Source organism: Protopterus annectens, chromosome 3.part0 (assembly GCF_019279795.1).
Source record: "Protopterus annectens isolate FY-2018-M chromosome 3.part0, PAN1.0, whole genome shotgun sequence".
In the NCBI taxonomy this organism is placed as follows: domain Eukaryota; kingdom Metazoa; phylum Chordata; order Ceratodontiformes; family Protopteridae; genus Protopterus; species Protopterus annectens.
In genome coordinates this window covers 1792588064-1792601521 of record NC_056731.1, presented here as the reverse complement: position 1 = coordinate 1792601521, position 13458 = coordinate 1792588064, and positions in this window count along the sequence as shown.

Here is a 13458-nt window from a genome sequence, read left to right as displayed (position 1 = left end):
ATTCAAACATCTTCTGCTATGGTAGGTTTACTTGCACAGCTGCACTCTGTGCTTCATATTGATCACTGCTTCAGTAACCTAAGCTGTATGGGTATATTAACATAGCTTAGACCACTTGGAGGTCGTAGGAGAGAGGTCCTGGAGCCCTTGGAAAATAGTCCTAGCTAAGCCTGACCTAGACATGGAGAAGGAAAATAGCTTGCAATAGTTTGTGAATGTATATACAGAGGACCAAGTTGCTGCTTCTAGAATCCTTCTAGAGTCCAAACCTTTCCTAAAAAAACACAGATGAAGCCAAAATGTGCCTTGACTCCTCCTAAAATTGTTTTGTTGTGCTGAATGAGACAACTATTTGGGAATACTCTGTTTTGACAGTGGTTGTCCATTCTTACCTTCACAAGAAATGAGCAACTGATCTGAAGTTCTGAAAGATTTTGTGTGGACAAGCAAGGCATGAAATACCCTTTCTCCCTCATTCTAGATTTCAGAATAGATCACAGTGAGATGGGTGATTTGACTTAAAGTAAACCTGGATATCACCTAAGGCATAAAACAAGATACGTTCTTAAAGAAACTCTGTCTTCATTATTAATGAGATAAGTTTGACCCACCATAAGAGGTTCAACTCAGATACTCTTCTTGAAGAGGTCAGATTAACCAGTAAAATTGTTTTACATGTTAAGAGCCTCATGTCAGACAGGTGAGCTGGTTCAAATGGAGCAAGTGTTAGCATCTCTAATACAAAATTAAGATCTCAAGGAGGAGTCACCAGTTTTCTTGGAGGTCTGTTATGCAATGTACTTTTCAAAAATATTTTGACTATGGGAATGGCTTGAAAGAGGGGGAATCCATGGGCTGACACTGGCCACTGGCACTCTTCAAGAGAAATCTTGAGGAGTGGATGGGAAATAGAAAGTTCACCCTGGGGATCACTCCAGTTGCTCTACTTGATAGAGGCACTGGGAACTAATATCAGGTGGCATGATGATAGGGCACGTCTATGGGCTAGGCTTGTAAAGGCTCCAGGGCCATTAGCCTAGTACACACCTATAAACTTTTAGAATAGTAAGACAGGCCATAGGTTAGTAATTCACAGAAATATTTAAAAACCAGAGAAACAGTAGCACTGAAGGAGTGCTGGACATGTTATTGGCACAAGCTAGAAAACCTCTACCATTTGGAACTATATTATTTTCTTGTAGCAGACTTTCTTGCCTCCATTAGCCATCTGCTGCATGTTCTCATAAACAGGTGACTAAAAGGTATTAAGAATCTATCATGCCGGCAATCAGTCAAAGTTATTTGGGGTCATAATGTATCAAACATACCTGCTCTTGTGTGAGTAGATTGAGTCTGTGAGGAATCTGGTGGTAATTGCCGCTGGTCAGTTCTAAAAGATGAAAAAAACACTGTTGCTGGGTCATAAGGGGGTCACAACAATTAGCTTGGGTATTCCTTCTGAATCTACAGAAGTACCCTCAAGTCTCAGTGAAAAGCATGGAAAAGCATACAGGAACATACCTGTCAAAGGAAAAGAAAAGTAATCTGTTTTCCATACCTTCTTGCATGGAGTCTTGGAACAGAATTTTGTCAGTAGATTGTTCAGACAGTAGGCAAAAAAGTCCACTTGAGGCACTCCTTACAGATGGATCAATTCTTGGAAGACTCCATAATCTAGTTCCCATTTGTGGGGGTCTAAGTTTGTCCTCCTCAGCTTGGGTGCACATAATTTTGCTCTGACAGAATGTAGAATGCCTGTAGAGTTGAGAGTGTGCTGTAAAGCTATATCCTATGATATCATGGCATAGGTTCATAGGTTCATAGTTGTGTACTAGGCTAATGGCCCTGGTACCTTTACAAGCCTAGTCCATAAGATTACTCTGGCATCATGCCACCTGACCTTAGTTCCCAGTGCCTCTGTCGAGTAAAGCCAGTGGAATGATCCCTAGGGTGAATTTTCTATTTCCCATCCACTCATCAAGATTTCTCTTGAAGAGGGCCAGTGAGGTGCTCTGCTTGACATGTATGGGAAGTCTATTCCAGAGCACGGGCAGTCTCTGGGTTATGAACACCTGATGTTCATAAGTGCCATTTGCATATATCCCATGTGCCTCTGATACAAGAGGATTAGGAGGTCACTCAGTGGAAGTTCTATGATTCCTAAGTGAGGAATGGTATCAAAGGCCTTGGCCAGATCAAGGTAGGCTGTATGAGCTACCTTGCCTTCATCCACAGCTCTGGTGACTGACTCAAAGAAGTTGACCAATTTGAGCAGGCATGATGTACCCTTCATAAAACCAACCTGTGTGGGATCCAGAGTTTGGAGATTCCCTATATCCTTGTTTATTAGGTCGATGATGATGCATTCCATAGCTTTGCATATCAAACTCATCAGGCTAATGGGGTGATAGTTCCCAGGGTCTGTAGTTGCTCCTCCTTTGTGGAGAGGGATGACTGTAGCAGTGCGCCATTTGGTAGTGACAAAGCCTGAGGTGAGGCTGTGATTGAACAGGGCACACAGGTGAGGTGCCAGTTCATTCTGTAGAACACAGCCAGGGATATTGTCAGGTCCGATAGAAGCTGTATTCTTGGTCTTGGATAGTGCTGTTTTAACCTGTGCAGCAGTAATACTGGGTGCTTGGCAATCTAGTGGTATTGTGACTGCTCTTTTTTGGGGGGGAGGTAAAGTTGGCACTGAATCTGTCGGCCAGTATTTTGGCAATATCTGTTGGCTCGGTATAGGAGGTACCATTGTGCAGTAGCTCAGAACAAATCTGGGTATTTAGATTCTTTACATAACTATAGAAGACTTTGTGGTTTTCTTTACTATCTGCTGCAGCTCTGTTTTCATAGCTAGCTTTAGAGGATTTGATGAGAGATCTCAACTTTTTGTTTAGGCAGATAAAGGAGTGTTTTCCAGTCTTGGGAATTCACCTTATTACACATCAGTTTCCTCCTTCTGTTGTAGAGTTTTTTATGGCAGGGGACCACCAGATCAATGTATTTGTGTACATCTTCATACGATGCATTGCTGTATGATTTGCTGGTCATGCAACTGATCTCCGTTTGCATGGGTGCCATAAAATTAGCCACCTCTGTTTTTTAGAAGACCAAAGTTAGCTTTGGAGAAGTTTTTCATGGTGGTTAACTTTGTGGGGAGGGATTGAGGGATGTGGATTTCCAATGTGATTCGGTTATGGTCGGATCTAACCAGGGAGGAGTTTACTATTGGTGTAGAGCAATGGTCACTCAGGTTAGTAATGACCAAGAGAAGGATTTTGCTACCTCTAGTGGGGATAATAATTAGCTGGTCCAGGACATTGGAGTTAATGAATTCCAGGAAACATTGGGCAAGTGTATTGGTACATGAGTAGTTTTCCCATTTAATGGAGGGGTAGTTGAAGTCGCCCAGTATGAGAGTGTTAGGTTGAACTCTAATATTCTCCAGGGTGCTTAGGAATGTGGAGTGTGAGACTTGGGACATGGTTGTGGACCTTTAGCAGGCTATGACCTGAATTGCTGTCTTACCCAATGTTAGCTGCACCTGAAGTATCTCAGATGAGTTATGTTGGACTACTAGTCTGGAGGTGTGAGCATCCTTTATGAATATGGAAACACCACCACCTTTGGAGCTTTTGTCCAAGTTCTGGGGCCGGAAAGTGTGGAATGAATTATAGCCTGGTAGTGCAGGGGTGCTTTCTGCTATCTTGAACCGGGTCTCTGTTACAGCACAAATGTCGATGTTCTGCATTTTAAGGAGTGCTTCAAGCAAGTGCATTTTGAAAGTTAGACTTCTAGCATTGAGCATCATGACCCTCAGATTGCTATTGTTTGTAGCTGTTACAGTGGTACTTTTGTCTTTGGAACACCATCTTAAAAAAGTACTATAGGGGTGGCAAGATCCTTGGCCAGTATCCAGAACCCCAGGGGTGACAGATGCAGGCTATATCTGGCAAAGCATCAAGGTCTATCAGTCATGTCTTCACAGGCAGACAGACACTGGATCCCCTTAAAATGACACCAGAAACTTAGCCAATTGCTAAAATCAATCATTTTCTGCTTGTACTGTATCTGCAAGGGCATAAAACCAGGATCCCCCTTTGTTGTTTATGTACCACATCTCTATGATATTGACCATAACAACTTGAAGTGATCCTGGGGATCAAAGGCGATTCAGAGATCTAAGTGCCTTGATATGAGTAAACATCTATTTTATATTTATGTGCCTGTGTCCATCTTTGTTCTCCCAGATACCTTGACCTTTTATCCCCTTTGATACTGCTCCCCAAGCAAAGGCCAAGATGTCTGTGGTAATTAACTGCTCTGAAGTAGGAAGGGGAGAAGGAGACACCTGGATTCATGGATATTTGATGTTTCCATCAGTGGGGGTGATTACTGGGACCAAAGAGGCTTCTGATACCATTGTATCTTTCCAAAGTAGAATCTTGCCAGAGGTATCATGAAAATGATATATGTCAGAGACATACTTTAAAGTTAACTTTTTTCCTTCAAAAGATACTATCCCTCTTCCATAAAACTCTAGTAGAAATTCAGTCATAAGCTTTAATACCACCCTCTTGGAGATATTCCTTAATCACACCAATTCTAAAGGAAAACAAATCCCCAAACCTCTGAACCTCATATAGACCTATATCATTAGTAAATAATGACTATAATTTATTTATGACAATATTAACTAACAGAATGAAAATACCACTATCCAAAACAATAAATAATTATCAAACTGGATTTATATATCATAGACATACACATGACAATATTAAAAGGATAATTTCTCTTATAGATTATGTTAATAAAGAAAATAAAGAAACACTCATAATTGGCTTAGATATACAGAAAGCCTTTGATTCCCTAAATTGGGACTATTTATTCAAAATCCTAATGCTGTTTGAATTTCCTGCATCCTTTGTTAATCTCCTAAAGAATATATATATACAAATAATTTAGTGTATGTCAAATTAGGTCCTTTTACCTCTGAATCTATACATATAACAAAAGGCACTAAACAAGGATGTCCCATGTCACTGATTCTATTTGCTCTGGCTATTGAAATATTGGCAGATTCAATCTGTAGCAATATAAAAATCAAAGGAATAGATGTTTAAGAACAATACAATTCTAAAGAAATGCTATTTGCTGATGACATATTACTAACATTATCTACTACAAAAGAGACATTAGAAGGATTAGATATATTAATTGACAAATTTCACATTACTTCAGGACTCCATTTCAATAAATCAAACGCAAAGTTTTTAGTTTTAAATAAAAAAAAAAGAACTGCAGACTAATGGGGATCACATCATAGGGAAACAAGAACATACCTTAAAATATCTAGGAATTGAGTTATGCAAGGATAATAAGGAATTAGTCACAAAAAACTACAATATCATCAACACAATTAAAATCCTCTGTGGAAAAATGGAACAAAATAATGTTAACATTTGAAGATAGACTACAGTTAATAAAAATGTTTTTACTGCCCAAGAACCTATATATAGCCTTGGCAATACAACTGTTACCAGAAAAGAATATACTTAAAGAAATAAGATCATGCCTAATAAAATGTTTATGGTTCCCAAAAGAAAAAGAATCACTTTAATACATCATATCAGACCATGGAAACAGGGAGGATTAAACTTTCCTGATGTAGAAACATATATAAAAGCATCAATATCTAAATCAATCTCAGATTGGATAAGTCCAAATTACTCTGCAAATTGGAAAAAAAAATACTAACTGTAATATCAATAAATGAATTTGATTTACAAAAAAAATTTCAAATAACAGATAAAAACAATTTGCCATGGCACATATGTATTAGTATGCAATATAACATAACTAAACCCAATAAAACTTGTATGATTAATTATTAAATTGACTCATTTCATAAAATTATTAATGCAAATATAGATTTAAAAATCTGGTTTGATCTTTTAACACCATTTATAGTCACAAAGAACTTTCCACATAAAATATATAGAGAAATTATTAATTCCTGGGAACAGAAAGGATTTGTTGGCTCCAATATATCAAAAAACTAAAAGTTTTAGATATGCAAGTAATAAAAACAACATACAAAATTCCACAAAAGGACTGGCTAACTTTACAGAGTATTATGTCATATTCACAAGATTTAAGTAGAATAATTAACAATTCTTCATTTAAAGAAATATCTATATTTACGAAATACATATATGAAATCATATATAATGACTTTGACATGGGAAACAGTATTTCAAAATTTTACAAAATATCGATAAACTATAAAACAACACCCAAAACTTCATATTGGAAATATATAACAAAAGGACACTCAATACAATTAACTGAAGATATTAAAGCAAATATCTTATTATGAATAAAGTATGCATCCTTTACACAATACTGGAAAGTTTTTAATTGGAAATGCTTGCACAGAGCATTCTTAACCCCAGACAGAATCAGTAAAATTAGTTCTTCCATAAAAGGAATATGTTGGAGATGTGAGCAAGTACACAATGCAGATTGGAACCACATTTTCTTTGACTGCGTTAAAATTAAGCCATTTTGGTATGGTATTAATAACTTTCTACAACTGCGGTGGTGGTGCTGCAGTAGCGTTGTCGCCTCACAGTATGACGTTGTCCTGTTCGATTCTTAGCAAAAGCGTCTTATATGTGGAGACATGCGTGAATGGGCGTACCTTCATTGAAGGTTGTACGTCAGGGCTGGCAACTCGGTATGTAAAAATCTACTGCTAATCATTAGCGGACCGGAGTTCCGCTGTGGCGACCCCTAACTGGAAAAAGCCGAAAGATACAACATTAATAACTTTCTACAAACTTTATTTAATGAATCATTTTATTTAACTAAAGCTCTTGTATTATTAAATGTGACCGAAGATCCTCATTTGAATAGGTCAAACATGTATCTAGTATGGACTATACTTGCAATTTCAAGGAAGTGTATAACAAGAAGATGGAATACAAACACAATACCAACTTTGGAAGACTTCTACAGCCTACTGAAGACCACAGCATTATTGGAAATTAAAATTAAAGAACTAAGAATTTATCCAAAGCCATTTATCAATGACCCTTGGGGAAAAGTCTTATCGTTGATTGACACTATACAATAATTGATCAGACACTCTGATAATGGATTGGACATACTTATAAAATAACTGCATACATTAAGATTTGTTGTAGTGTCAGGCTAATGTAAACAGTGTACATAGTTATTTAAGATGTTATGTATAAATACTATGGAATTCATTCAAATATATTTGAAAACTAAAACAATGTTTTGAGAAAAACCTATCTTTTTAATCAGCTCAGCTCAAGCTGACTAACGGTTTGGGCATGTGAAGGTGCTCTGAAGGTTTTAAAGCTGGCCACCTGTTATATCCTATGCAGGATATAACCCATATAGCTTAGGCTACTGCAGTAGTGATCAATATGAAGAAAGTACAGTTGTGTACACTTACCATAAATGTAGATGTTTCAGTGCATTCACTGTTGCAGTCATCACACTTGCATTATCTGCCTGCAGGTAGCCCTCAGTCGGCCCGAATACCAGAGTCTTGGGATTTCTGCATTGGATGCTGCTGCCTCTTCCATGACGTCAGGTTGTCAGAGGTATAAAACATGCAGCCAATGCCATTACATCAGTTTGTCTTGCCCTAGATGTCAGGAGCCCCCAAAATAGGAAGCTATTACATGGTGTGGAACACCACCATTAAAAAGTAAATACCCCTGCCATAAAAGATGGCCATAAAGAGGATAGGAAAAAAGGATAGAGAAAGCCGGGGGGGGGCTGGAGGGAGGGAAACCAGGACTGCAACAGTGAATACACTCGAACATCTACATTTATGGTAAGTTCACACAACTGTACTATGTTCTTCATGTTTCACTGTTGCAGTCATCATACTTGGGTTGATTCCCAAAGCTGAGGAAGGGCGGAGGCAGTCAAGAAGTGTTAGGGCTGGCTAGCAGGCCTTGTAAGACTGCTGTAGCAAATCCAGCTCTGGATTTAGAAAAGATAGGTAAGTGGTAATGCTTGGTGAAGGTGTGTACAGAACTCCAGGTTGAAGCTTCCAGGATGTCCCTGGTGGGGACCCCCCTGAGAAATGCTGTAGAGGTTGACGTAGCTTGAGTGGAATGAGTTCTGATCCCCAGAGGGGTAGGTTTTCCATGGTGCTTGTAGCAGAAATGGATGCAGTGTGCTATCCATTTGGAAATGGTTTGCTTCACAATGGCCTTGCCCTCTGCCCCTGTAGCAAAGCTGACTAATAGCTGGTCAGATTTTCTGAAAGACTTAGCCCTGTCAAGGTAGAACCTGAGCTGTCTGTGCACATCCAAAGAGTGCAGGATCCTTTCCACTCTATTCGCAGGATTAGGGAAAAAGGTTGGTAAATGGATGGATTGGTTTAAAGCCACACTGGATACCACAATGGGCATAAAGGAAGGGTTAGTCCTGAGGGCAAACCCTGTCAGCATGGAAAATAATGAAGGGCTCCACTGCCATTAGTGCCTGTAACTCAGACACTCTTCTTGCTGAAGTAATAGCTAGAAGTAAGGCTGTTTTCCAAGAGAGGAATTTTAACTCTGCTGAAGCAGCAGATTCAAAAGGGTGAACTTTTCCAGTACAAAGTTAATGTCTCAGGCTGGGGTGGGAACTCATCTAGGGGGCCTTAAATTGTTAGCTCCTCTCAGGAACTGCTTGATGAGAGGGTGAGAAAAGAGAGGAGGCTCAGTATTATAATGAGCTGAGATGGCAGAGGCATGAATCTTAATGGATGAGAAGGATAGGCCTCTGTGGAGCAGCTCTGCTAGGTAATCAAGGATTTGAGGTAAGCTGGGCACAGCTGTGTCCTTTCCTTGAGACTGACTCCAAGAACAATATATTTTCCACTTTTCAGCATAGGATTTCCTAGTACTAGGCCTTCTGGCCTCAAAGATGACATCCAGCACCTGTTTGCTGAGGGATGCTGGTGGCATATTCATGGGATAAGCCAGGCTGCAAGGTTTAGGGTTTGCAGGTGTGAATGCAAAATCTGTCCCTCCTGCTGAGACAGCAGAGAATGTTTCTGATGTAGGTGCCAGGGTGGCACTGCTGTCAGACTGTGTAGGAATGGGTACCAGTGCTGGCGTGCCCAGTCTGGTGCAATAAGGATTGCCCTTGATCTGTCCTGTTTGATCTTGAGTAGTACTTTTGAGAGGAGGGACAGAGGAGGAAAGGCATAAATTGAGAGGTTTTCCCATGTAAAGGATAGGGCGTCCACCTACCAGGCTCTGCTGTGAGGGTTCCTGGTGCAAAATTTGTTCAATTGGTGGTTTTGGAGGGAGGCAAAAAGGTCCACCTCCAGAGTTCCCCACCTCTGGGTTAGACGTTTGAATGAGGTGGGTTGTAGTTTCCATTCGTGAGGGTCCAGTAGATTTCTGCTTAAGTTGTCTGCCAGTAAATTTTGCTTGCCTGGCAGGAATTGAGCTTGTAGGTGCACTTGGATGCTTCCACAGAGCCATGGCTAACCTGCAGAGTTGGTAAGAATGAGTCCCGCCCTGCTTGTTTATGTACCACATAACTGTGGTTTTGTCTGTCTTTATCAGGAGCTGTCCTGGAAGGATAAGGTATTTGAAGACTGTCAGAGCATTCTGTACAGCTAACATCTCTTTTTGATTGATATGCAGAGAAATTTGTTCTGGGCTCCATTTGCCTGCCATGTGAGCCCCCCATGCATAATCTGATGCATCTGTTGTCAGGGTTTGGGCAGCGAGGGGTTGAGTGAAAGGAAGTCCCTTGTTGTGGTTGCATGCTTTTGCCCACCAAAGGAACTCTGCCCTTAGACAAGGTATAATTGGAATCACTGTTTCCAGGTCCTGAGTGTGTTGACACCAGAGACTTTTTAAGTACCACTGAAGTTTCCTCATATGCAGTCTTGCATATGGAATTAGCAGAATGCATGAGACCATGAACCCTATGGCTTGCAGTATTTTCCTTGCAGGCAGCTGGGTTTTGTTGGCCATTAGTTTGAAATAGTTTGTCAGATGGACCTGCTTTTCTGGAGTGAGGAATGCCATCTGGGAAGTTGTGTTCAAGCTTGCTCCCAGGAATACAATTTGTTGGCTGGGCACCACTTGTGAGTTCTTTTCATTGATGGTGTATCCCAGTGAAGTTAGAAGTCTTTTTACAAATGTCAGGTGCTGAAGTAGCAATTCCTGACTGTCCGCCTGAATTAGGCAATCGTCCAAGTATGGGTAGATTTGAATATTTCTCTGCCTGCAGTATGCAATGGCTGGAGCCAGGCATTTTGTGAATACTCTGGGCACAGTAGATAAGCCAAAGAGAAGTGCAGAGGACTGATAGTGCCTAGACCCTACCCTGAAATGTAGATATTTCCTGCAAGACTCCCTTATGGGGATTTGCAGATAAACTTCTAGTGTGACTAACCAGGCATCCTTGGCTAGCATAGGAAGAAGCTGTTGCAGTGTAAGCATTTTGAATTTTGGGACCACCAGAAAGGTGTTGAGAATTGATAGAATCAGGATAGGGCGCCAAGAGCTCTCTTTTCTGGGAACCAGGAACAGTCTGGAGTAGAAACCCTGTCCCCTTTGTTCTACTGGAACAGGTTGAATAGCCCTGATATGGAGAAGGAAGGGAAAGTACTTGCTCTTGAGCCTCTACCCACTGATTTGGAGGAAGGTCTGGCAACCCACTTGGTGTTGGCAGTGAGTGGAAGTAGAATCTGTATCCCTGGGATACAATGTCTAGAATACATCGGTCCTGAGTAATGGACATCCAGTTTTTTGCATGAAGGGCAAGTTTTCCTCCTAGGGGCACAAGTACTTGGGCATGGCTGGGAAGGATAATTGGAAAGTCATTGTGAACTTTTTCCATAAGGCTTACCACTCACTGGTTTTGAGGTGGCAACACTCCATTGTTTAGATCTCTGCATATCCTGAGACTGTAGTCTTGGTGGTCTTTTTCCCCTGGGTTAGGACTGAGAAGGCCTGAGAGGGACTAGAAAGGACCAGTTTTTTGAAGGCCAATGCCTACTGAATCTAGGTGGCTGCACCTGTAAGAAATCTTTGACTGTTTGCATAGATTTAGCTTTTTCTTCCATCTTTTTAAGAACTTCTGCTTTTGTGCCAAACAAATGCTCCTGATTTAATGGAACATCTAGTGATTTTGCTTTGACATGGTCAGGCAAGACTTGTTCTTTTAGCCAAGCATGCCTTCTCAGTACAGTCCCAGTGACAGCAGCCCTGCAAGATGCTTGTAAGGCATCCAACCTACATTGCAAAGTATGTTTACTAACTTGGTTTGCAGAATGCTTCTTACCCAATCTATCTAAAGCTCTAGAATCCCTGTCTGAAGGGGTAGGATTTTTAGCTGTAGTAGCCTTAATGCCTTTAGGTCCCTGGGAAATGGTCTCTGGATTGGCAGTAGGATTCTTAAAGAGAAATTTATGAGACTCAAGTACTCTGTAGTACCTGTCAGGTTTTCTAGGAGCTGGTGGTAAGGTGTCAGAGTAAGACTGGACTCCAAGAAGACATTATCTACAATATCCAGGACAGGGGGTATGGCTAGAGGCCTGTGCTGAGGCAAATCTAAAAATTCCGAGTCTCTTTTTGGACTGAGGATAGTCCTGGCATTCCCAGTGGAAATGCTTTCTTAAGGTATGCAAGGTTTCACCAAAAGAGAAATCCTCTGGTGGGGAGGCAGAGGGAATGGATTCCTCTGCATCTAAATCCTCATAGGTAGATAAGGGTATGTCCTGGTAATCACAAGGGTCAGAGTCATCAGACTCCTGGTCTGTAGAATCAGAAGGAAATTCAATTCTTTTGTCTTTTGGCAGGGGAAGGCTGGCTTCCCCCAATTAGAATAATAAGGTCTTCAGCCATTCGATGCATTTGTTTTTGTGACATGGGAAGATGAACATGTACTTTGGATGCCAGTTTTCTAGGTGTAGTGCAAACTCTGGGCCTGAGAAACTTGATAGTTTTAGTAGGAAATTAAGTTGTCTGTTTAATATGAAAAACAGTAGGTCAGAACACACCCTCAGAAGCTGGTGTCTGCACAGTGGCTCCAGACCCATCCAAGGTAGAGACATCCGCAGGTTCCATAGTCGAAGAAGCATCTCGCGGCATACCGGACTCCGAATGGGTCTCAGCAGAGGCCTGCGAATCTGTAGAAGTGGGCATTAGGGGCTGCAAAGGCACCTCACTGAGTACCGGCAGACTGGCGACAAGCTTACTGGAAGCATCGTCAGCAGTTTTTGACCTATGCAGTCTGTCTCTGTCTTTGTCTTTGTGCTTTTTCAGAAGATCAGCAGTTGGATGGCTTACCAAAGCCATTTCAGAATATGGAGAGTGAGAGCAAAAGAATTTAGCTACAAAAATAGCCCAATGACGAATGGTTCGGGCATTAAACAAGGCGCAAAACTGACAGCTAGGGACGTCATGGTCTGGGCCTAAACAGGTGATGCAGTAAGAATGAAAATCTCTGTGAGGTATTTGCTTTCCATAGGCAAGACAATTGTTAATTTTTTCTGACATCGGTTAGAGCAAGAAAAAAGAATCCCCAATGGGGTACTTAGATTTAGAAGACTTCAGATCTGAAACTCGAAAAACGAAAATTTCAGGTAGCGGCCGACTGGCACTTGTGAACTGCTTCTGCTTTGGGCTCCTTCTCGGCAAGAAAGACTGATGTAATGGCATCGGCTGCATGTTTTATATCCCTGACAACCTGACATCATGGAAGAGGCGACAGCATCTGACGCAGAAAAAACAAGACTCTGGTATTCAGGCCAACTGAGGGCTACCTGCAGGCAGATAACCCAAATGAGATGACTGCAACAGTGAAACATGAAGAACATCATTAGCTTTGCATTACAGCTGACTCAGTGTGACTGTGTTGGATTGCGTGTACATAAAACAGATGCAAGGAATATGGAAAGGAAACATGTATAATTCATTATATAAACAGATTAATTATTTGTATGTTATGTGTAGTTTAAATTACTAGGTATAGAAATTGTTTCAGCATGAGAGGTAGTTACATCCTGAATATGCTGAGTAAATGTGAAAACTACTGGATTTTTACAGTCATGACAATGCTATAGCCGCATTTAAATGAAGTGCTAGAACTGAATTTATTTTTGAGTAGAATTAATTTTTAGGCAGCTTTACATTATGTTGTGTAAAAATGATTCCAGTCATACTGATGAAAACAAGTGTTGTTTTAGAGTGTGCCTCACATATATGCAGCATGTAATCTATTTCATATTTTTTGTAACTCAAGTAGCAGAATTATAAAATAGAAAATTGCTGCTTCGATGGCTTGCATCAGTCTGTATATGCACTGTGTTTATAACAATGGCATTAGTGAGGATGATTTGTTTTGACAAGATGGTAGTTGGTCTGTGCACTCTAACTCATTTTCTTTAATTTAAAC